Source organism: Equus caballus, chromosome 2 (assembly GCF_041296265.1).
Source record: "Equus caballus isolate H_3958 breed thoroughbred chromosome 2, TB-T2T, whole genome shotgun sequence".
NCBI classification, from domain to species: domain Eukaryota; kingdom Metazoa; phylum Chordata; class Mammalia; order Perissodactyla; family Equidae; genus Equus; species Equus caballus.
The window spans coordinates 122,111,740-122,133,560 of record NC_091685.1 but is presented as its reverse complement, the minus strand read 5'-3'; the positions used below and the strand labels follow the sequence as shown (position 1 = coordinate 122,133,560).

Sequence of the window (21,821 nt, the reverse complement as noted above, 5' to 3'; positions counted from 1 at the left end):
ACACCAGCTGGGTGTCCCATGATTTAACCCGATTCTGAGACTATCTACCTGGAGATGGCATCAGATCCCACAGGTGAAGGGCTCAGTCCTAGGAGACTGCCTCCAGCTTCAGATGCCAACTTCAAGGAGTAGGTCCCAGGTTACCCACAACCTCTGTCCAGCTTGGCTACTAATCGGAGGTCCCCACGACCCCCTACTCGGATTAGATTAATTTGCTAGAGCGGCTCACAGAACTCAGGGAAACACTCTACTTAACATTTACCAGTTTGTTAAAGGATATGGTAAAGGATACCGGTGACCAGCCAGATGAAGAAAGACACAAGGCGAGATCTGGGAGGGTCCTAAGCACAGGAGTTTCTGTGCCCATGGCGTTGGGGTGTGTCATCCTCCTGGTGTGGATGGGTTCACCAACCTGAAAGCAATCAGAAACCCATACTAACGGGATATTACGGAGATTTCCCCACGTAGGCTTGGTCAGTTATTAACTCCATTTCCAGCCCCTCTCCCCACTCTGGACAATGGGGGTAAGGACTGAAAATTCCAAGCTTCTAATCATGGCTTAGGCTTTGTGGTGACCAGCTCCATCCAGGAGGCCACCCAGAGTCACCTCAATAGAACACAAGACACTCCTGCCACTCGGGAAATTACAAGGGCTTCAGGAGCCCTGTGTCAGGAACCAGGCCAAAGACCAAATATTAGAACAGAAGGCGCTCCTAGCGCTCCTATCACTGAGGAAATTACGAGAGTTTAGTTGACCTGCCAGCAACGGGGGGCAGAGACCAATGCATATTTTCCTATTGTTTCACAACATGTAACAGAGACATATGCTCCCCACAAAGCCTGAAATACTGAGCGTCTGGCCTTTTACAGAAAAAGTTTGCTGATGCCTGCTGTAAAGAGAGATTTAACTCTCAATGAATTTAGAGGCTAGAAAAGAAATTAAAAGACTAACACATGCAATAATATAATTTTTTGACCACTTACTGTATGTCAAGCACTGAGTTAAGTGTATTACATTCATCATCTCATTTAACCTTCATCAAAAAACCTATGAGATAATTATGATTATTATCAACTTATCAATGAAGAACCCAAGACGTGAAAAGGTTAATGACCAAGTTCACATAATTGACCAGACCTGGGGTTAAAGTCCCGGCCGTCTGATCCAGAGCACTTAAGCCCTCAGTTCAGGTTCACAAATAAGAAGGACAAAGGCAGAGAGTGGTCAGGATCTCAAGAAACATAGAAACCCCACACGCTATGCGGAGATGGAGGTGGCAGATGACGCTTCTGGAGGGACGCTCAGGGAAGATTTACAGGCCAGGCAGCTTTGAAATTGGGCCTGGAGAGATGAGAAAGGTTTAGATCCGAGACTGCGGTGAAGGACAACCAGGGGCGGAGCAGCCAGGAGGCAGCAGTGGTGAGGGTGTCAGGGGAGCAGAGTCCCACTCAACAGGAAGCGAGTATGCGAGAAGGGAGTCCTAGAGATCGGGTGGGAACTAGACTAGAGTGAGACCATGGGTAACGTTGAATGCTGGACCAAGGGAAAGAGGGAATCCAATAATGTGACTGAGCACTTAAGACTACACCATTGTCACAATCAGCCGGATGCTCTGTGGAGATTAATCTGACAAGGGTGAATTGGATGGATTCGAGGCAGGAAAATAAACCAGAAGACTATTAACAATAATCCAGCTCCAAGACGATAACGATGTGAACTAGAGGGGAGACAGAACAGAGCGCAAGAGAGAGAGGTGAAGACTACTGTGAAGGTTTCCTGCTAGACGCCTTCCAATAGCTCAAACCACTGCCAGACCGAGGGGTGACGGGCCTGGCGGCCACAACCCCTCTTGCTTCCACAGGCCCCCTTGGGCTAAGTATTGCCTTTTCATGATGATGCCATTTTTCCCCAGCCTTGTGCCAACACACACACACACACACACACACACACACCAGTTTTATTGTTTTATTGCCTAAAGGTCCCAGTTTTGGTTCCCTTGATAAAGTCATTCCTTGATATTTATTTTAATAGAATTTCACTTAACAAAAATGTCAATGTTTTGAGGGTGAGTGGGGAGGTGGAGGGAATAATGCCCACACAGTGTGATTTACCAGGTCTCCAATACACGGGAATTGTCCTCCAAAAGGCTGGTGATGTCTATACACAGATCAACAGCTCACACTTCCTGGCATGCAGGCCTTGGTTTGGTGGATCTGTCAGTTCACCACTTAAATAACTGAGTGCCTATTCAGCAAGGGAAATAAGAGAAATGAAAATTCAGTCTCTGCCCTGATGAAGCTAAGAGTGTAATAGGTAAATGGAATACACAAACCAATGAACATAGAACATTATAATATAGCTACATATCAATACCACCAGATTATATTCCTTTGGAACACTTGAGGAATGAATTTTTTTTTGGAACAGTTGCATAACATGAACAGGTGAGTGTACCCACCCTCCCACTCTCCCTTTACATATCCAAACTCTCTTTACTTCAACCATGTTGAATAGAAAATGTCCTTACAAATATGCTACTCACTACCAGCTCTTCTTTTTTTTCAGGGAGATTAGCCCTGAGCTAACATCTGCCGCCAATCATCCTTTTTTTGCTGAAGAAGACTGGCCCTGAGCTAACCTGTGTGCCCATCTTCCTCTACTTTATATGTGGGGATACCTGCCACAGCATGACTTGACTGGTGGTGCGTAGGGCCATACCCGGGATCCAAACCGGCAAACCCCTGGCCACCAAAGCGAAATGTGTGAACTTAACCGCTGCGCTACCAGGCCAGCCCCAGCTCTTCTTAACCATATCTGGACCTCACTGGAATGTGGCTGTCCCAAGTGCAGGCTATGGTTGGTAAATCTTGAGGGTGAGGCCAAGCATGGAAAGGCATTGTTACCCTGAGATTGTCTGTGGATGCTTCACAACAAAGAGGAAAGGGGAAAATGTGGCTAGAAGGAAAAACAAACTCAAAAGTAGAGAGAGGCCATATTAAGCATTGAGGACCCAAATCCCAGAGGCAGCAGCATGGAAAGCCTAGAGGGCGAGAATGTGGAGGGGCTGGAATGGGGTTGGGCGTTTGGAAAAGCAGGTCCTTGCACTGTAGTACAGTGAATTCTGGCCTTGCACACTCGCCAGGGGGAGAAGAACCCACTGAACAGCCACAGTCTACTGACCATGAATGTACTCTGAGTTGGTAGATGTTACAGGACAATGGCACTAACAAATCTAAATGCGTACATGCTGAAAGGATGACCAGTAGTTAAAGAGCTGACACGATCAAATAAGATTCATCAGGTAGATTCTCTTAGGGGTGAGTTTTGACTGAGATTTTGAAGCTCATATTCCAGGACTTCTTTGCCATTGTTGACTCGTCTGGTCCAGTTCCCAGCAGTGAGTTGTGGCCTCCTTTCTGCCCTTTTGTGCCTTTGAGTCCCAAGTCCCACTCCCCTCGATGCATGAGTCGCTGTTGAGCCCACAAGGAAGGATTCCAGTAAAGGAAGAAGCAGGATTGTTAGAGGAGCCATTCTGGGGCCTTCTCATTATTCACTGGACACCGTTTCTTTCCCGGCGTGGATTCACAATGCAGCAGCTGTGTTTCAGTTTCTCCTGTAAGGGTAGCTGCAGAGAAAGATCACGAATTAAAACAGACAAAAAGAGACGACAGATTACTTTACCAGTTACCCCCAGGTTGACAGTCTATAGCTTACAAGCAAATCGTAAAGTGATTTGCTGGTCAACTGTATTTTTCTGTAGCTCTTAAGCATCTATCTGAAGACCTAAAGAAGGTGATGGTTTCGGCCCAGATCCAAAGCTCAAAACTGCTGTAATGTAATGTAAGCCAACCTGCAGTTTTATGAGAATTCCTGTTAAGCTTTTGGGCGTTTGGACTGTATGCTGTCAACTTTCATTTTCAAAGAATACATTTTTTTATGATGGCGTTTCCCACATATACTTCCTATTGTCAGCAACATGTACCCGGAGTTATTTATAAACTGCTGTCAAATGCTGAAAACATTTCTGCCTCACAACACACTGAACTTGATTCTTCCCCCACTGCCCACCCCGCCACTGCTGACGGAGAAGCAGATGATCTCAAAGCTTTAAGAGGTCCTCGTGGGTCTGTGTGGCAGGAGAGAGCTGGTGGGGAGAAAGGAGGGATCAGAGACAGAGAAATAGAAATGGTTCCTGATCAAATGGCTTTGCACGGGAGTCATTCCACCCATGTGACACCTCAGTGCAAGCCTGTGAGAGGACCAGCAGCGTGCCCCACCACCGGGCTGGTCCCTGGGATAGAGAGATGGTGCCTGCGGACTGACAGCAGGAGTTTGTCCTCTTCTTCAAAATGCGCCAGAGACTTCCGTGCCAGTGACTGCACGCTTGGGCCACCGAGGGGGGCAAGTGAATCCACGTGTGCGCCTCCAGGTGAGAAGCATAGAAAAAAGCCTTCCTCTCCCACGTATCTTGAAGATCTGGGTTCCTGCTCTGATTTTCCTAACAACTAGCTGTGTGGCCCAGGGCAAAATCACAACGTCTATGAGTTCCAGTTACGTTTTGTGAATAAAGAAGAGATCTGAGTAAATAATCCCCCAGCCCTAACATTCCCTGGACCCGTAATCTATCGGTGTATCTGTAGCCTCCACAGAAGGGAAAGTCTGGTGCAGTGGTTCTTCTAAAGCCCCTACTGTCTAGTCGTGTCTATAATCGGGCCAAGTACTGTAGTTTGTGGGATCAACACGAGGCACAAAATAACTGTGTGTCATCAGAAGCCAAGAGTTTGGAAAAGACATTTCCCCTAACTAAATTAAACATCACTGCTCAAAAATAATAAAATGCTATAGAAAGAAAGTATCAACACCACCACAAATCAACATCTGAGGAATAGCTCTAGAAAACATCTGGAAAATCGCAGTAAGTTAACAAACCACCAGATAGAACGTTTGATTTCCCAGTCACTGATGTTACTAGCTGCAAAAGCAGTTAAAAGGTCTTGTGAGGAATAAGATCTTGGCACTGGATGAACAGCAAGAACCCCAGCTGTGTGCACTTGCTGTGTAACAAGTGCCAATGCACATACTGTAACGCACACGGTCTGCAGAGGGCGGAAGGCAAACCGCACGACGGGATGGGAAGTCCTGAGTGGGGCCGAGTGATCAGGCTACTGGGACTACAGAACAGGCAAATGCCTCTTTTTACTACAGCAGCCACTTCCAGGGCAACTTCCTTGTGAAATGATGTTTTTCGCTATATATTCGTTCATTTGCTTTTACTAGAAATTTATAGCATGGCCTGGAAAGAACTTCTATTTCCAAGCAAGAGTCCCTCTAAACCATAACAGATGTTGGAAACACTCTGAGGCTGGCTGAAAAAGAACAGGAGGAGGGGATATCAGCAAGGACTATATCAACAATAGACGGAAAAGGACAGGACCCATAGGTGAGAGGCCAGGAAGAGAGACCAGCTGATAGCACCTAAAGCAAGATGTGAATCCTTCAAACTCCTCGCCTCAAATGGACATCCATCCTGCGATGGAGATTTTGAAAGAGACTAAAGTAAAACTGCAAGACAAAGGATAAAGCAGGGAGTGTTCAGACGTCAGGACAATAGAACTGTTTGCAATGATACTTAGGCCTTCATTGAAATCATCAGTTCTTTGGAATTTACAAGTTGAAATCTGATCAACATAGCTATCATTCATTCAATAATTAATTGTTAAGCTCCTTCTATGTATCAGGAAACCTTCTAGGTGCAGGGAGGGTTGGGGGAATAACAGTCAACAAAACAGACATGGTCTTGTATGGAGGACACGTTATTCTGGCAGCTCACGAATGAATCAGGGATCACCACTTACAATAAGCATTATGAAAACAAAAAAAGATATGTAGAAAAGGGGTTTCTTCCCTTTATTTATACACTAGAAAAGATAGATAATCAAATAACCACAAAAGTAAATATAAGATTACAACTGTTATGAGTGCTACCAAAGAGAGGTAGATGGTTCTATGAAAGATTCGAACTTGTCAGAGATAAGAGACGGCTTCCTTGAGGAAGGGATATTTGAGCTTTAATCTGAAGGATGAGTGGAGTTTAATTCAGGTGAAGGAGGGGCTGGGACAGAGGTGGGGAGGAGATCTCGAGGAAAAGGCCCAAAGAAGTGGAGGGAGCAAAGAGCTGCAAGGCCAGAGTTGAGGATTGGAGAGCACTCCTACGGAGCAGGCTGCCAACTGAAACTGGAAAAAATTGTGAGAGGAAAATTTGCAGGAGTCTATAGGTCATATTAAAGAGTTTTGTGTTTATTCTCAAAGCATTAAAGGGTTTTTTTAATTGGGGACAACATGGTCAGATGTGGTATTGAGAAGTCCACTCTAGCTGCAGTGTGCAGAACAGATTGCAGGAACAAGAACAAGAAGGGATGTGGATAGACTAGTCAGTGGATTATTTCAGTGGGCCAGGTGATGGAAGCCGGCAGCCTGCACTAGGGTGTGGTGATGGTGGAGGAGACGGAGTTTCAGGGGACTCAAAGCCAGGACACGGTTAGCATGTGAGGTCTCTGAGTGGGCAGGGGAGGTGCTAACAGTTCTAAGAGGTCACATTTGCCATTTGGACAAGAATTTGCTTGAATGCAGAATGCAGGAAGAGGGCAATGGTGTTCTAGGAAACACAGACGACCCAGCAACCCTGCCTTGTCCTTTCCTGTTCACCTAACTTCCGGGTAGTAGCCAACCACTAACACCAAAGATGATGACATGGAAGGAGAGGGAAATGCAGGGGAACGCACAATGCCTTTCCTTCTGGTCCTTCCATATCCGTCAGTCAGCTGGAGTATTGTAGAGGCTGTTGGTAGGATGTGCATGTAGACATAAGTGAAAAAAGAATTGAGTTAGTTTTGTGCAACAGTTTCCACTCTTCTTTTGAGAACAAAATGCATGTGCACTTATGAGCTGAGAAGTATGAACTGTGTACTTCTTAGGTGGACTTCTCTGTGATTCCACAAGTTGAATGCTCTTACATTTGCATTTAAACCAGCGTTGTACAATATAGAGATAAACGGTAAAATTCAGGTTGATAATGAAAATTTTTAACTTTTCTTTATTAGAACAACATTAAATAAAAAATAAAAGACACTGTGACAAGTTGAGAGAGACCGTGGAAGAAAAGGAAAAACATTTTTTAGTACTTTGTATGGCACTTTTTCCCTACTCTTTTGAACAAGGCATCCTGCATTTTCCTTTTGCAGTGGGTGTGGCAAGCCCTGCATTATACATGCCTTTCTAGCTTGTAATTGGCTATTTACTTTCTTAATTCTTACTAGATTGCTCCACTGCTGAACAAATGGTAGGCATGAAGAAAACGTCAAATAAAACAAATCTGGAGCCAGGTCAGGAGAGACTATGTAACAGGATTGTTGCAATGGAAGGAGAGGGACTCTTGCAACAGAGAGGATGCTCTGACGGGACGATCTGCAAGTGTCTCGATGGTTTTTATCGGAAGGGGAGATTTGGGCACACTTGTGTGCACCTGCGAGGATAGACCACGTGAGGACACAGAGAAAGACGCCATCTGCAAGCCGAGAACAGGAGCCTCAGAAGACCCTGAACCTGCCAACATCTTGATCTGAACTTCCAGTCTCCAGAACTGTGAGAAAATAAATTTCTGTTGTTTAAGCCAGCTAGACTTTGGAATTTTGTTAAGGCAGCTCTAGCAAACTGATACAATCTTCTTATTTTTGAGATACTTTACGGATCTCTTTAGGAGTCCCTTGTCAGATACATGTATTGCAAATACTTTCTACTTTTTCATTTTCCTGATGGTGTCTTTCAAAGAACAGAAATTTTTAATTTTCATGAAGTCAAATTATTTAATTCTTTTATGTTCTGGTTTGTGCTTTTTGCAGAATCATTCCCAACTCCTCCCTGTGCCTCATTATATCAGCCAGGGTTCAATTAGGAGATGAAAACCACACCAGTTATTGAAACAGGAAAGTTTAATATGAAGAATTGTTAAGTAGTGACATGTAGTAAACTACTGAAAGAGATAGAAGAGGATTCTAAGGGGTACAGAAATAGCAACAGCAGATGGCAGCTACCACCTCTAAAGTCAACGGAGAATGAACAAGGAAGGAAATTTCAAAATTTAGAGAACCTACTCCACCAGACCTCCAAGGAGAGGTGTGGCTGCCACTGGAAACTGCAGCCTGCTGGTGGCAATGGAACACGAGGACATGAGCCACAGCAGCCCCACCACAAGGTGACAGAGAAACCTGATGGAGGGCACAGACCTCAGCTGGTCAACAGGACTCACTGACCCCAGCTGGGGTCTCAAGATATGCACTTGTTACTTAAAACACCCCAGTGAAGCTGGGTACCTGAGGGTTACTGTAAATATCCAATAAGATTACCTTTCAACTTTGTTATGAAAAAAAGTTAATCGTGTCAATTTGCTATTTTCTTCTTTAACCTGAGGGGTGACACAAGGGTCACGAGGATATATGAACTTGCTTTACAGTATATAAAGAATGCCTTCAAGGATCACCAGATAACCAGCCCCCAGCTGCCATTCACACCCAGAAGTCAGATTGCTCACAGGCTTGCCTGGAGTGAAAGAAATAAGGATTTCCCCTTTTGTTTCTCTGAAACTCCTCCTTCCAAGCCGCTGAGCTCTATAAAACCCCTGCTTTTTCTCTGTAAAGGGGGATTTGAGAGAACCTACCCTGCTGCCTTCTCCTTTTGGCCAAGTGAAGAAACCTTTCTCCATCTCCAAGCACGTGTCCATCGCACACGAACCTGAGATTAAGAGGGTCAGGATCACTAGCAAGGGAGTGAGAGAAGAGAAGGGAAGGGACCTGAGGACCAAGAAGACTGAAAAGGAGCCAGATACTAAGAGGAAAAACAAAGTGGGGAGCACCAGAATCTCAGCGTCAATGTCCAGTGCTGCAGGGACAGCCATTTCCTCCAGGAGACTTTTCCTTCTAACCCATCCTCCTCTAATCCTACGTGAGCTTCATACCTCTCAGGATCAGTCTAGATATCTCCTCTTCTGGATGCTTCTCAAACCCCCTGCCTCCCCACACAGAGTTAGGAGCTCCTCTGGCTGCCAAATACATATGTACTCACCCTTTTGACCAAATTCAAGCTCCTGAAACTAAGAGATTATGTTTTTTCTGCACTGTATCTCCAGATCATGACACACTTCTCAGCATGTTGTTATCATTTCACCATTTGATAAATACAGTTCTTCTAAAAATCTGAATAAATCACTCTTTTCTCTGTCCCAAGCCTCTTTACTTATACTTCTGCCATGGAATTTTTCACCTATTATTATTTTGTATGTTGTTTCCTCTCCCAAAGAAGCTATTAGCTCCTCCTAACCTTTGCATTCCTATGATTGACAAGCACTGAGCATTGCACAGAGTAAGCATTTTCTGGATATTTGCTGTATTAAATGATACCAAACTCATAAAAGTTGATTAATATGTAGTAAAACTGAGTTTGTGATTGGCTTATGAACTGGTTCTGAAGACACTTCCTTCTATGACTTTATCAGGAGGCATGTAAGAACCTTGGGGTATCCGTTTAAAGACACCCGGCTAGAAGAAAAAAATTAGCTTAAAGAGGAAGGGCGGTAGTTTCTCACAGTAGGGACTAGGACAGCCATTGAAACTCTGGAATGGGCTGGAATCAGGCCCTTCATCCCCAGCAGGAGTTCCAGTGCCTCCTCTCCGCTTCAGTCCTCCGGATCCTTCATTCACTCCTTCATCCTTTCCTCCTTTCTTTTCTTCCCTGACAACAATGACGGAACTACAAGGCAGAGGAGGGAAATGCTGCTGACAAGCATTCCCTGAGGGTGAAGATGGCCTCCTCCATTCAAGAGGGAGTCCAAACTCACATGGGATTATTTTGTTCCGTCTCAAATTAAGAGTGAAGGGGCTTTGATTTACCCAGTTTGTGTCAAGTGCCTGCTCCTGGTCCAATCAACTGTAGGGTTGTGCAGCAAAAGAGTGGCTGTTATCCCTGCAACCATGGGGATGGATGAGTAGGGGGTAGAGCTAGGAAAGAAACTGAAGAACTAGACAGAAGGAACCCGTCAGGGTTTAAAAGGAGGAAACCATATGTGTAGGGGGCGATCCTGTGCAACTGTAGGGCTGGTCCTAAATTTAATCATGAGCAATCCAGTGTAGGTGGGGTAGGGTCAGCTTTGACGTGACTTGGTGGACCTGAAGGGCCTAGAACTAATCTCTGGTCACATCAGATATGACCACTTATGGAGCGGAGGGTCTTCGACAGCTCCCGCCTTGCTCTGCACTGGGTCACTGATTGGTGACGACTAGTCAGCAGGTGAAGGCACTGGGGCTGGGGACCAACGAGGCTTATGATTTCTAGTTTTGTGTACTAGCAGCATATCATTACCCAAACTGACTGCTTTGAGAGGCAGCATTTATTTATGTAGCTAAATAGGTTCTGGTAAGTATGAAAAAAATTAATTTCATTATATTTTATTACATCTCATACTACTTACCATATATATGTCATAAGAGAGGATGGCATTGAGCAAGCTGCGTATTTAATGTCTCCTTTGTTTTACTAATGGAAAAAGGACAAAGGAAATTAACCAAAAAATAACCAACAAACACTAAATTTTATAATCTACTCTGCCACTTACTGTCAACTGTTAACTACTTCCTAGAATTGTACGGTCTTTTAAAATTTTCACTCATAACTCATTGACCAGAAAGGGTCCCATGGCCAACCTGACCACCGAGAGCAATCGAACCACGTGCTGGATGCAGAAAGCTGGGCCTACTCGGTGACCAGTACTACCGACAGCATTTCCTCTGCCACACACATTCCCCAACTGTATCTCCACCCTGACACCTTAAGAATGTGCTGTCCCTATAAGGATTATCTGCACTTTAAAATTAAAAGAAATAGGACAATCTTATCAGAAGGCAGTAGATCTTTACTGTTAACATTTTAGGTGAAGGAGGAGTGGGGTTGTAGAAATGGAAATGGATGTAGATACAGAACTTCCTGTCCCTTCAAACGAGATCTCTGGATAAACATCTTTATTGAAGTTGGCCCGTGGTGCTAGAGTTGTTTATGCAGTTATATACTATGGAGTGTGGAGTTGAAGGATTCTAGCAGAATTAGTTAAAGAATATTTTAATTACTTTGGTTCTCAATCATCCTAGTTTGTAATCCAACACCTAAAAATTATTCCTCTTTCTAATTACCAAGAAATAAGCCATTTTTTATCCATTTAGTTTCTATCTTCCCATGCATTCCTTTCAGATCAATTGCATGAATAAGAAACTCTTCTCGTGAATCATTTCTCTCCACACGCAGTAGTCTTCTCAAGTCAGAGCACATCTACATATCGTCCACCAGATGGCGATGGAAGCCCACTGACAGTTTATACCACAAAGAAGAAAACCAGTCAAGATATGGGGTGAGTGGAGGGCTTTCTAATCTGTTTTTAAATACAATTGTTAAATGGAAAGGGCTGTTGCACTTTAGAGCCTCAGATATTGGACTTTCTTAAAAGCCCAATTGAAAAAAAAACTTTTAGAAAGATATCTCAATGACAAAGTGTTTTTAGTAATCTACCTAGATTACATTTTCTGGTGATTTTTGTGTGTGTGTGAGGAAGATTCGCCCTAAGCTACCATCTGTGCCAGTCTTCCCCCATTTTGTATGAGGGTTGCTGAGACAGCATGGTTAACAAGTGGCGTAATTCTACGCCCAGGATCTGAACCACGAACCACGGCCGCCAAAGTGGAGCGGGCCAAACTTAATCACTAGGCCATGAGGCCAGCCCCTCTGGTGATTTTTTTAATGAAACAAAATGGTACTGAACACCATTGCTTGGGTAAAGTTTGCTAAGATATCTTTTTTTTTAAGTTGTGAATAATTTGCTCATTGAAGCTTCTTGCCGGGGTTGGGGGGTGGGATAGAAGTGGCATTCCTCAATATGCTTGAAATCTTAGACTTTTTCTTACCCAGCTAAGGCATACAAGGGGAAACCCTCTTAATGGACATCACCAGCTGCTGGAGACTGATCAGCCCCCTTTGCACCTGGATCCTGGAGTTTTCCAGCCAACCCTCCCTTCCTCTTCTATGACTTTTCCCATTTCTCATCCCACTCACTGAAATATCTGGATAATTGGGATCTTGGGGGAGTTTCATAATCACTTCAAGTTTCAGATTTCTCATCCGTAGAATTATTTTTTTAAAAGTCTACTATTTTGTGGAAATAATGTATTAATGTACCTGAAACAACGCCTGGCAAAAAAATAGGTGCTCAAAAAATGGCAACAATTATTATTTTTACCTGCAACTTTTACCTTACTTTGAACGTGAACATGTGACTTATTAATTATAGTGATTTGTATATTGTTCTTATCATTTGTGCTTCATGATCCTGCAACAAAATTATGACTATGCCTGGGGGCTGGCCCCCTGGCCAAGTGGTTAAGTTTGTGTGCTCCACTTCGGCGGCCAGGATTTCCCTGGTTTGGATCCTGGGTGCCAACCTAGAACTGCTCATCAGGTCACGTTGAGGCAGCATCCCACATAGCAGAGCCAGAGGCACTCACAACTAGAACATACAGCTATGTAGCACAGGGCTTTCGGGAGAAGAAGAAGAAAACAACAACAACAACTAAAGATTGGCAACAAATGTTAGCTCAGGTGCCAATCTTTAAAAAAAAATTATGACTATGCCTATTGCTTATATACATGCAGATTTAACTATCAACATTTTTATATTTTGTGTCTGCAAAGAACTCATGTATTTGCAGCCATCACAATATTTTGTTGCTTTAGCCTAACTGGCTGACTACAACAATATAAACACACACACACACACACACACACACACAGAAGAAATGTTACCTAAGCCCAGAGTGTCCCAAAGCACATTTTCCAAACTTTAGTTGAGGAGGAAAACTAACAGACACTAGGGCCACTGACTTTCCTACCCTTAGTAATGGAGAAAGTACATAGCTGATATGAGCTGGTTTCAGCCTTATAACTTAGAGATCCATTGCAGTTCCATGGAAAACAAAGTAAGAACTCTGTCTTGGAAAGTAAACAGGAAACCCCCACATCACTCATATATCACAAATCTCCTAGATCTGGGAAATAAGAACAGAGAGGCTGAGGTGCCGCCCCATGGCCTAGTGGTTAAGTTTGCGTGCTCCACTCCAGCGGCCCAGGTTTTCACTGGTTAGGATCCTGGGCATGGACACGGCAGTGCTCATCAGTCCATGTTGAGGCGGTGTCCCACAAAGCACAACCAGAGGCACTCACAACTAGAATATACCACCATGTACCAGAGGCCTTCGTGGAGAAGAAGAAGAAAAACAACCACAGCAACAACCACAAAAAAGATTGGCAACAGACGTTAGTACAGGTGCCAATCTTTTTTTTTTAAAAAAAAAAAGAACAGAGAGGCTGAGTGAGTTGCCTTTTGGGTTAACTTTATGCAATCTACAACTGGCACCATGTGATCCAGCGTCAGTGAGGACTCTCATTCAAAGATAATGAGACTAATTTTGATAAATAATAAAGACCTTTATTATGTTTCCTTAAAGATGTAATATCAAGGTCTTTCACAGAAAAAAGTAGACAGTCAAGCTTCCTGCAATACCGCTGCACACCTCCCCTCTCTCCAGTTCCCTGCTCGTGACAGCTCCCTCTCGTTCTTCCCTTCCCATCCCCCGTCCCGCCGTGATATTCTCTCCATTTTGCTTCCACTTCATTCACTTTTTCTTCCCACCTGGTGTAAAAGTGAGAAGGCATCAACTCTTGTGTCCCTGCATGCCAGCCACACTTAGAGGACAGCCAGAGACCTCCCAGTCCTTCTCTTCTTGGTGAGAAGATGTGGCATCATCTAGAATGTATATTTCTCTCTTCCTGAAGGTTTTTCTCATAGAGAATTGCTGGGGAATGACATTCCCCACTTTGTTATATTTAAAAGGAGAGGGGCCAGCCCGGTGGCGCAGCGGTTAAGTTCTCACATTCCACTTCGACGGCCCGGGATTCATAGGTTTGGATCCCGGGTGCGGACATGGCACTACTTGGCATGCCATGCTGTGGTAGGCGTCCCACATGTAAAGTAGAGGAAGATGGGCATGGATGTTAGCTCAGGGCCAGTCTTCCTCAGCAAAAAGAGGAGGATTGGCAGCAGTTAGCTCAGGGCTAATCTTCCTCAAAATAAATAAATAAATAGATAGATAAATAAAAGCAGAAAAGCTCACAGGAGAAGTTCCTGTCTGAAATGACGCTCTTCCACACCAAGTCCCCTGTGGGTAAGCCCTGGGATGTTAGTACATTTGCTGGAGTGTGACAAGGACTTACATAGCAACTTTGTGCAGGAATCTACTTGATTTCTACTTTCATTGGTGAAGAAGAAAGCTGTTATAAGAGAAAATCTTTTGAAAGAGATTGTGAACCAAGAAAATAAAGAAAATCTCCTTCAGTGCTTGAAAGGAAGGACCCCACAGGAAGGACAGTGCATTCGCTTTCGAGGGCTGCCATAACGAAATGCCACAGACTTGGGGGCTTGCACGATAGAAATGTGTTTCTCACAGATCTGGAGGCTGGAAGCGCAAGGTTGAGGCTTCCCAGGTTTGGTTTCTCCTGAGGCCTCTCTCCTCAGCTTGCAGATGGCTGCCTTCTCGCTGTGTCCTCACACGGTCTTTCCTCTGTGCATGTGTCTGTGTCCTAATCACCTCTTATAAGGATGCCAGCCATAGGATGAGGGCCCAAACATGTGGCCTCCTTCTGTCTTAATTACCTCTTTACAGGTCCTATCTTCCAATACAGTCACGTTCTGAGTTATTAGGGGTTAGGACTTCCACAGAAGAATTATGAAGGGACACAATTCAGCCCATAACAGAGATTTAAATTTTATTGGAATTATAGTTGGATACGCCTCTAAAGACTTTAAGGGTATTAATAAAAGTTTTTGTGATTATTGAAAATATCAAACTAAATGAAATCCAAATGACAAACAGAATGGCCGGTTATGGAATCTGGAATTGGGAGAGAATATAGAGCATGTGAACTTGAACTTCCCGCCCAACGTGGGGACACCTTTTCCAGGACCCCAGCATCTTGTGCTTGAATGTATCTCAGGTTCAAAAGTCAACTCATTTGTCCTTGCTCTGACATCCGAAGCCACAGAGTTACCACGCTTCAGAAGAAAGCTTTCAAATATTTTAGGAAGCTTATCATTTTCCCATGGTCTTATCTTCTCTAGTCCAAACCCCCCAAATTCCTGGACATTTTTTATACGGCAAGCTTTTTAAACATCTTGCCATCACAGTGGATTAAAGACTGTCTCCTCTCTAACTGAATGAGTATGTTCAACGACGTTTTTTTAATCTGGCATTTTTTCAAGAGAGAATTGTGTTTCACACAATTGATTTTTTTTTCATGTAATTGAAGTTTATCCGTTCAACCAGTATTTTAAAAAGAAATTAACTAAATCCTCTGTAATACAGAAACATTCCTTCTTATGATATTCTAACTTACATAGTTTCACAAAGAAAAGTAAATCTACCTTCTGGAGTAACAGTATGTCAACTTCGCCTGCTCCCAGCAGATGGCAGTGAACATCCTGCACAGTAACGTTCGTCAAGGGCAGTGCTCCCAGCCTCTCCATGTCACAGCACAGCTAGAAAATAGAGTATTTTTGTGGGGTAAATAAGCAAAGGTGTTGTAGCCAAAGGAGACTAGCCTGGGGATCCCCAGAAGGCCCCTCAGCTGTCCCAGCATCTGAGGAGGATTGACACTGTGGCGCATCTTCTAAGGTTCTGCCGCCCACAGTGTGCGCTGGTACGTCGGTTGGGAAGTTCTGATCTCGGTCATCTTCTTATTAATTTGAAACCTATAATGAGTATATTTTTAAAATGTATTTTATAAATATTAATACCAAAATTTATGTCAACGAAATAGCAGAGAGAATTTTGAAGGTATTTTGAATAAAATGAATTTGAAGAAGATAATAAAAACAGAGATTTAAAAATGAAAACTCAAGGCCCACCCAGTGGCCAAGTGATTAAGTGTGCATGCACACTCTGCTTGGTGGCCCAGGGTTTTGTCGGTTTGGATCTTGAGCGTGGACCTAGCACTGCTCCTCAAGCCACGCTGAGGTGGCGTGCCACATAGCAGAACCAAAAGGACCCACAGCTAGAATATACAACTATGTACTGGGGGCTTTGGGGAGAAGAAGGAAACAAAAGAAGATTGGCAACAGATGTTAGCTCAGGGCCAATGTTTAAAAAGAAAAAAAGAAAAAGAAAAACTAAAGGTGAAAACATAATTAAATATAAAGTACAATAGGACAAACCATTTGAAAGTAGGAAGAATTCTGAAGGGTTGACAGTGAATCATGCCATTGCAAAAATGCTATTTGCTGTGGACTGGATTGTGTCCCCTAAATTCCTATGAAGCCCTAAGCCCCCATATGACTGTACTGGAGACAGGGCCTTTGAGGGGGCCACGGAGGTTACATGAGGTCGGCAGTGTGCAGCCCTGATCTGACAGAACTGGCGCCCTTGTAAGAAGAGAGACCAGGGAGCTCTCTCCCTGCTGTGGGAGGACACAGTGAGGAGGCGGTGGTCTGCAATCAGGAAGAGAGCCTCACCAGAACCGGCCCCTGCTGGCACCTCATCCTAGACCTCCAGCCTCCAGAGCTGTGAGGAAATAAATGTCTGTCGTTTAAGCCGCCAGTCTACAGTATTTTGTTATGGCGGCCTGAGCTAATACACCATTTTCTACAAACAATAATCAGCAAGAGAAAAAGTAATTGACAAAACGGAAACTGTTGAAGGTGTGGCAAGATGATCTGTGTCGACATCATGCACCCATTAACCCATTGGGAGACAGTTCAGTATCTTGAAGGCCTGAGAAAGTGCTGCTGCTATAGAAAGCCAGAGAAATGCCAGGCACATTTTAATCTGCACCACATCAACACACGTGGTAGCAGGTGGGAATACACTGCAGCTGTTAAGAGGTTCCCTTAGGATCATCAAGGAGGGGCATTCCTTGATGCCCTCAATGGACTTTCAAATGTAAACGAAAAGATGCCCTTTGGAACCTGCTACTCAAAGTGCTGGTTCATGGACCAGCAGCATCAGCATCACCTGGGAGCTTGTTAGAAAGGCAGAATCTCCGGCCTTCCCAAACCTACCACATCAGAATCTGCCTTTTAACAAGATCTTCAAATGCACATTAAGGTTTGAGAGGCACCACTTTACACCTTATACCAGCAAAAAAAAAGCAGCGTAAGCCTGATTCTAAAGCTTTAAAGAACTGGCTCACCTTTCTGTTTGGTAGAAACGCATGTGTGGCCTAGGAGGGTAAACACCCCTACTTACTCTGGACTTGTGAATATTGAGACTTATGGAGCTTTGGGAACCTAATCTGTTCATATGTAGAAGAGTTTCTAAGGTTCTTGAAGCGGGTTGTCTTCTGAAACAGAGTGTAGAGTATAATTTACTTTTTCTTGGTAATTGGTGGCCAAAGCTGTGAATATCTGCATAAATATAGAGATGCCCTAAAGAGCTTTCAGGTTACATAGTAGGCGCTCAGGAAATCCCCTTCAGAATACCTGGCTAGAAATTCTCAGATGGCAGACTTGTGCGCTGTGTTTATCGTATTCCCAGAGGAATGTATAGGGTTGTTCGATTTAACTAATTGCCTCAGACTGCTGTGCATTTTCATTTCTTCCATTTTTCCGATTTTGTCTTTCCTGTACTTATTCAGCCAGCTAACAGTGATTGTTGCTCTCAAGGTGCCAGTATGAACAGCATTTCCTTCCTAACCTGCTGTGGGCTGGGTAAGCGGATAACCATAGGAATTACAGGATATCTAAAATAATAGCCAGATATTATAAGTGAGAACTCAACATAATTTCCTGTAAGTACATGCTCTTTTGTGCACAGGCTAACTATATAGTAATTATCTGCCTAATAATTCCATCCCTTTTTTCTCTTTTAGGATCTTATTTGTGTCTTAGACAGTTGAGAATAAAATGATAGTTAAATGACACTGATGTAACCGATCAAATGATACAATGTCAGTGAAATTATTTCTTCCTATCACAATATGAGTGGTGGAAATCAACTTAGAATGCCGTGATGAAAAGAAGAAATGATTCAGAAGGAATGTAAGAAAAAATAATACAGAAAGTTCGTAGGAAAAAAAAATCAAGAAATTGAAACATAAGAAAGTGAGTAGGAATATATGTAAAAGATCCTGCATAGGATCTTTGGGGACAGATTATATCCTATTAATCTTTGTATTCCTAACACCTAGCCTACTAAAAATGCTATAAATGTGTGAATACATTAGATAAAGGAGGAGAAAGAAGAAAATTGCATCTTCTTATTGGGAGGGGGACACCTAAAAGAGAATGTCACTAAAAGAGAAAACGTATGTTCTACGAAGACCAAATGTGATTTTAAAACTAGAGAATAAAAAGACTGGCTGAGGAAGATGGGAAGCCAGGCAGCAACAGAGAAAAACTGGACTATCGCCTTTTGAGAGAGAGATAGGTGTTCAGTTGTGCAAGGCTCCCACAACTTCTGTTAGAGAGAATATGAGTTGTTAAGCTGGGGGTGTCAAACTACGGCGCATGTGTCAGAACTTGACTCTCAGCAAAAATTTACCTCCTGCACCTGTGGCAGGGCTTAATTTCAGCTAAAGACTCTTTCCCACTGAACACAGACTTGGCCTCAGCATTTGCCTCAACACTGCCGAGCAAATAACCAGAATTGACACTACCACATTTGGCATTCCTGGCACTGTAATTAAATATCTACAATCTATCATTTTCACGATTGGCAAAGGATGGGAGAGACGTCCTGAAGAAAAGGACAGTCATCTCCCAACGTACAAGGAATAAACCAATTCAGCTTAACTTTGTTATTCAAAACAGTGGTTCTCAGATTTTCCTGTGCGTCAGAATAACCAGAGAGCTAGCTGGTGGGTTCCATCTCCAGCATTCAGTAGGTCTAGGGTAGGACCTGAGAATTTGCATTTCAAACACTTTGAGATCCACCATTCTAAAGAATACTGGAACAAATTCTAAATATGTAAAACTAAAAATCCTTTGACACGCAAAACAGTATGTCATAATTAGCATAGCTTTATGAAGAAAAATGTAAATTAACCAAGTATAGTTTACACTGAATAGAGCAAAGATTTTGGAGCTAAATAGACCCTGATTTGATCTCTGGTTCTGCTATTTACAGGCTCATGAATTTTACTAAGATTACTTGAACTCTATAAGCTTTAGTTTCCTCTGATAAAATAGGGATAAGAAAAATATCCCATAGAATTATTGTGAGGACTAACTGGAAAAAATATATCTAAAGGGACTAACACAGCGCCTGGTACATGGTAAGTATTCATCAATCCTTCATCCTTTTCCTACTTTTCTTCACTGACAGCAGTCATGGAACTTAAAGCAATAGAGTGAAGTAACATTTTCATAAAGGTTGTAGGATGTCATGCAAAAAATTCTTATAAACCTGCTAGAAAATACTATGGTGAATTAGCAGACAAGTGGAAGCAGCTTAGGTGATAAAGATTGTGGGGAAGACCTGTTAAAACACAGAGTCCCAGTCCTCCCCTTTAGGAGGCTCCCCGAATGAGACAGGCTCACCTTCATTCCATATACCTCTGATTAAAATAGGCACCTTACACCCAGAGGTGTCAACGCAAATAACCAAGAACCATTTTATAGATAAGACAGATAAGGTGAGCTTTACCTGAGCCACGCTGAGGACCATAATCCAGGAAGGCAGTCTCCACAAAGGAAGAAAGTGTTCAAGAGAAGCTTGGTTTTCAGTACAGTTTTACACCTTTTTAGAACAAACAACATACCTCAAACACGCCCAGGATACACGTGCAGCAAAGTTTCAAAGAAGTATTCAGTTGCAAATTAGTGGTTCATGACCCTGATGTCGGGGAAAGGGAACCTATCTTTAGGAGTACTGATACTCATTACTGATACTGGTGATGTAGGAGGGGAAGTATGCACTCTTATCTTCAAAGAGTGTGTTCTTTTGAGATAATGTTTAATGCATCCTTTAATGGTTAAAGGAGATGTACAATGTATGTTCCATAGGCCATAAATCAGGCTTCTTTAGGTCAGGCCAAATGAATGAATTTTAAACCAGAGTAGCTACCCTATATACCTCAAAATGTGAAAATTTCTTTTCAGAGGATACCTTTTAGGGACAGAAAGCCAACTGCCTGGTTTTTCCCTTTCCTTCATAATGGCGGCCCTGAATCCAGAGCCTTTTTCTGAGCCATTTTTCAAAGGACTCCCGGGAGGTGTTGGCAGCTGTAACTGTGTGATCTCCTTGACGAAGCAGAGTATGAGCTTTTGGTCACATGGGGCTTAGGCTTCTGTGAAGAAGTTGGAAACGTTGTGGAAAAGGGCTTGCCCCTTTTGTGTATATGAAATATGTTGGAAATCTTAAAATTCAAAAGTACAAATCCAACTACTATTTGTAAAATCCTAATTGTAGTTCATTTGGGGCAGGAAAGCACCCAGTGAGGCTGGTACCCGAGGGTTACTGTAAATATTCAATAATAAATATAATTACCCTTCAACCATGTTCCCAACACAGACAGATGAAAAGAAATTAATCTTGTTAACTTGCTGTTTTCTTGTTTAACCTGAGGGGTGACTCAAGGGTCACAAGGATTTATGGGCTTGTTTTCCAGAAGAAACAGAACACCTTCAAGGAAGTTACGATCGCCAGATAACCAGCCTCTAGACGCCACTGATCCCAGAAGTCAGATTGCCCAAGAGCTTGTCTGGAGTGAAAGAAACACAGATTTCCCCTTTGTTTCTGCGAAACTCCTCCTTCCAAGCCCCTTAGTGCTATAAAATCCCCTGCTTTCTTCTCTTGTTTTGGCGGATTTGAGAAAACCTATCCACCCTCCTCCTCAATTTGGCCAGTTCCAATAAACCGTTCTCCACCTCCAAGCACGTCTCAGGGTTTGGCTTATCGCGCATGGGCACATGCCTTTGTGAGTAAGACGTTCAGGATCACAAGTATCATTAATTCACCACAACAACTAAAGGGAAGTGTTGCATTATTCCCAGGACCACAGCACACTTTATGCTTTGCATAATCACTCAGCAAATTAGACATCGCTCCAGAAATACCCTGTTAGAGCCCATTCTGAACTCCACGTTCTTGAGCAATTGCACTGCTAACACAGAATGACTGGCATCCTCAGGACTCCAAGAAGACTTGGGTAACCGGTCCAGGGTTTGCTTGCCAGTTAGCAGGCCGGGACAGGCCAGCGAGCCAAAGATTTCACCAACGCGGACAAAGCAAGCGAGTTCTTGCTCTGGATGCTACAGCTCCTCCTCTGAACACCAAGAGGACGAGCCAACCCTGGGCAAAAAGCACGAGGAAGACGCGGCTCATCTTCCAGGCCTCCTTACTCCATCTTCCCCCTCCCCCAGCCCCGATGCGGTCGGTGGGACAGCTTGCGCAGAACACAGTTCTCACTGAGATGGTGTTGATCATAGAGGAACGTTTCCTCTTCCTTTGCCCAGGATTATAATTTCCTACCGACAGGGAGCTTGAAAGCCCTATTTCCTTTGGAATTAATATGGGGGGGGTGGGGGATAAAGATTAGAAAACAAAGCCAAGCGCAGAGGTCCTCCGGAGGAAGGGGGCGGGGGCGGACGGCCTGGCGTCGCCGTGGGCTCCGGATGTCCCCTCCCGGCCCGGCGGGGCCCAGGCCCTGGCCGCCGGCGTCCAGCCTCGCCCGGGTGCGG

At 43.7% G+C, this 21,821-nt stretch overlaps 1 long non-coding RNA gene across 4 annotated transcripts; it reads right to left on the bottom strand.

Annotated features, from left to right (window-relative positions):
* Positions 1-280: 280 nt before the first annotated feature.
* On the bottom strand, positions 281-21,707 carry LOC102148669 (uncharacterized). Of its 4 annotated transcripts, none has more exons than XR_002806585.2 (5): positions 15,570-17,501; positions 10,521-10,585; positions 3,246-3,626; positions 2,113-2,245; positions 281-412 (listed from the first exon to the last, which is right to left on the bottom strand). It is a non-coding gene; the product is annotated as an uncharacterized lncRNA (long non-coding RNA). The 4 variants fall into 4 exon arrangements; XR_011436769.1 differs by lacking the exon at positions 281-412 and adding an exon at positions 20,629-20,755 and having other exon boundaries at positions 1,953-2,245; positions 15,570-15,683; XR_289930.4 differs by lacking the exon at positions 281-412 and having other exon boundaries at positions 1,953-2,245; positions 15,570-17,278.
* Between the last annotated feature and the right edge of the window lie 114 nt (positions 21,708-21,821).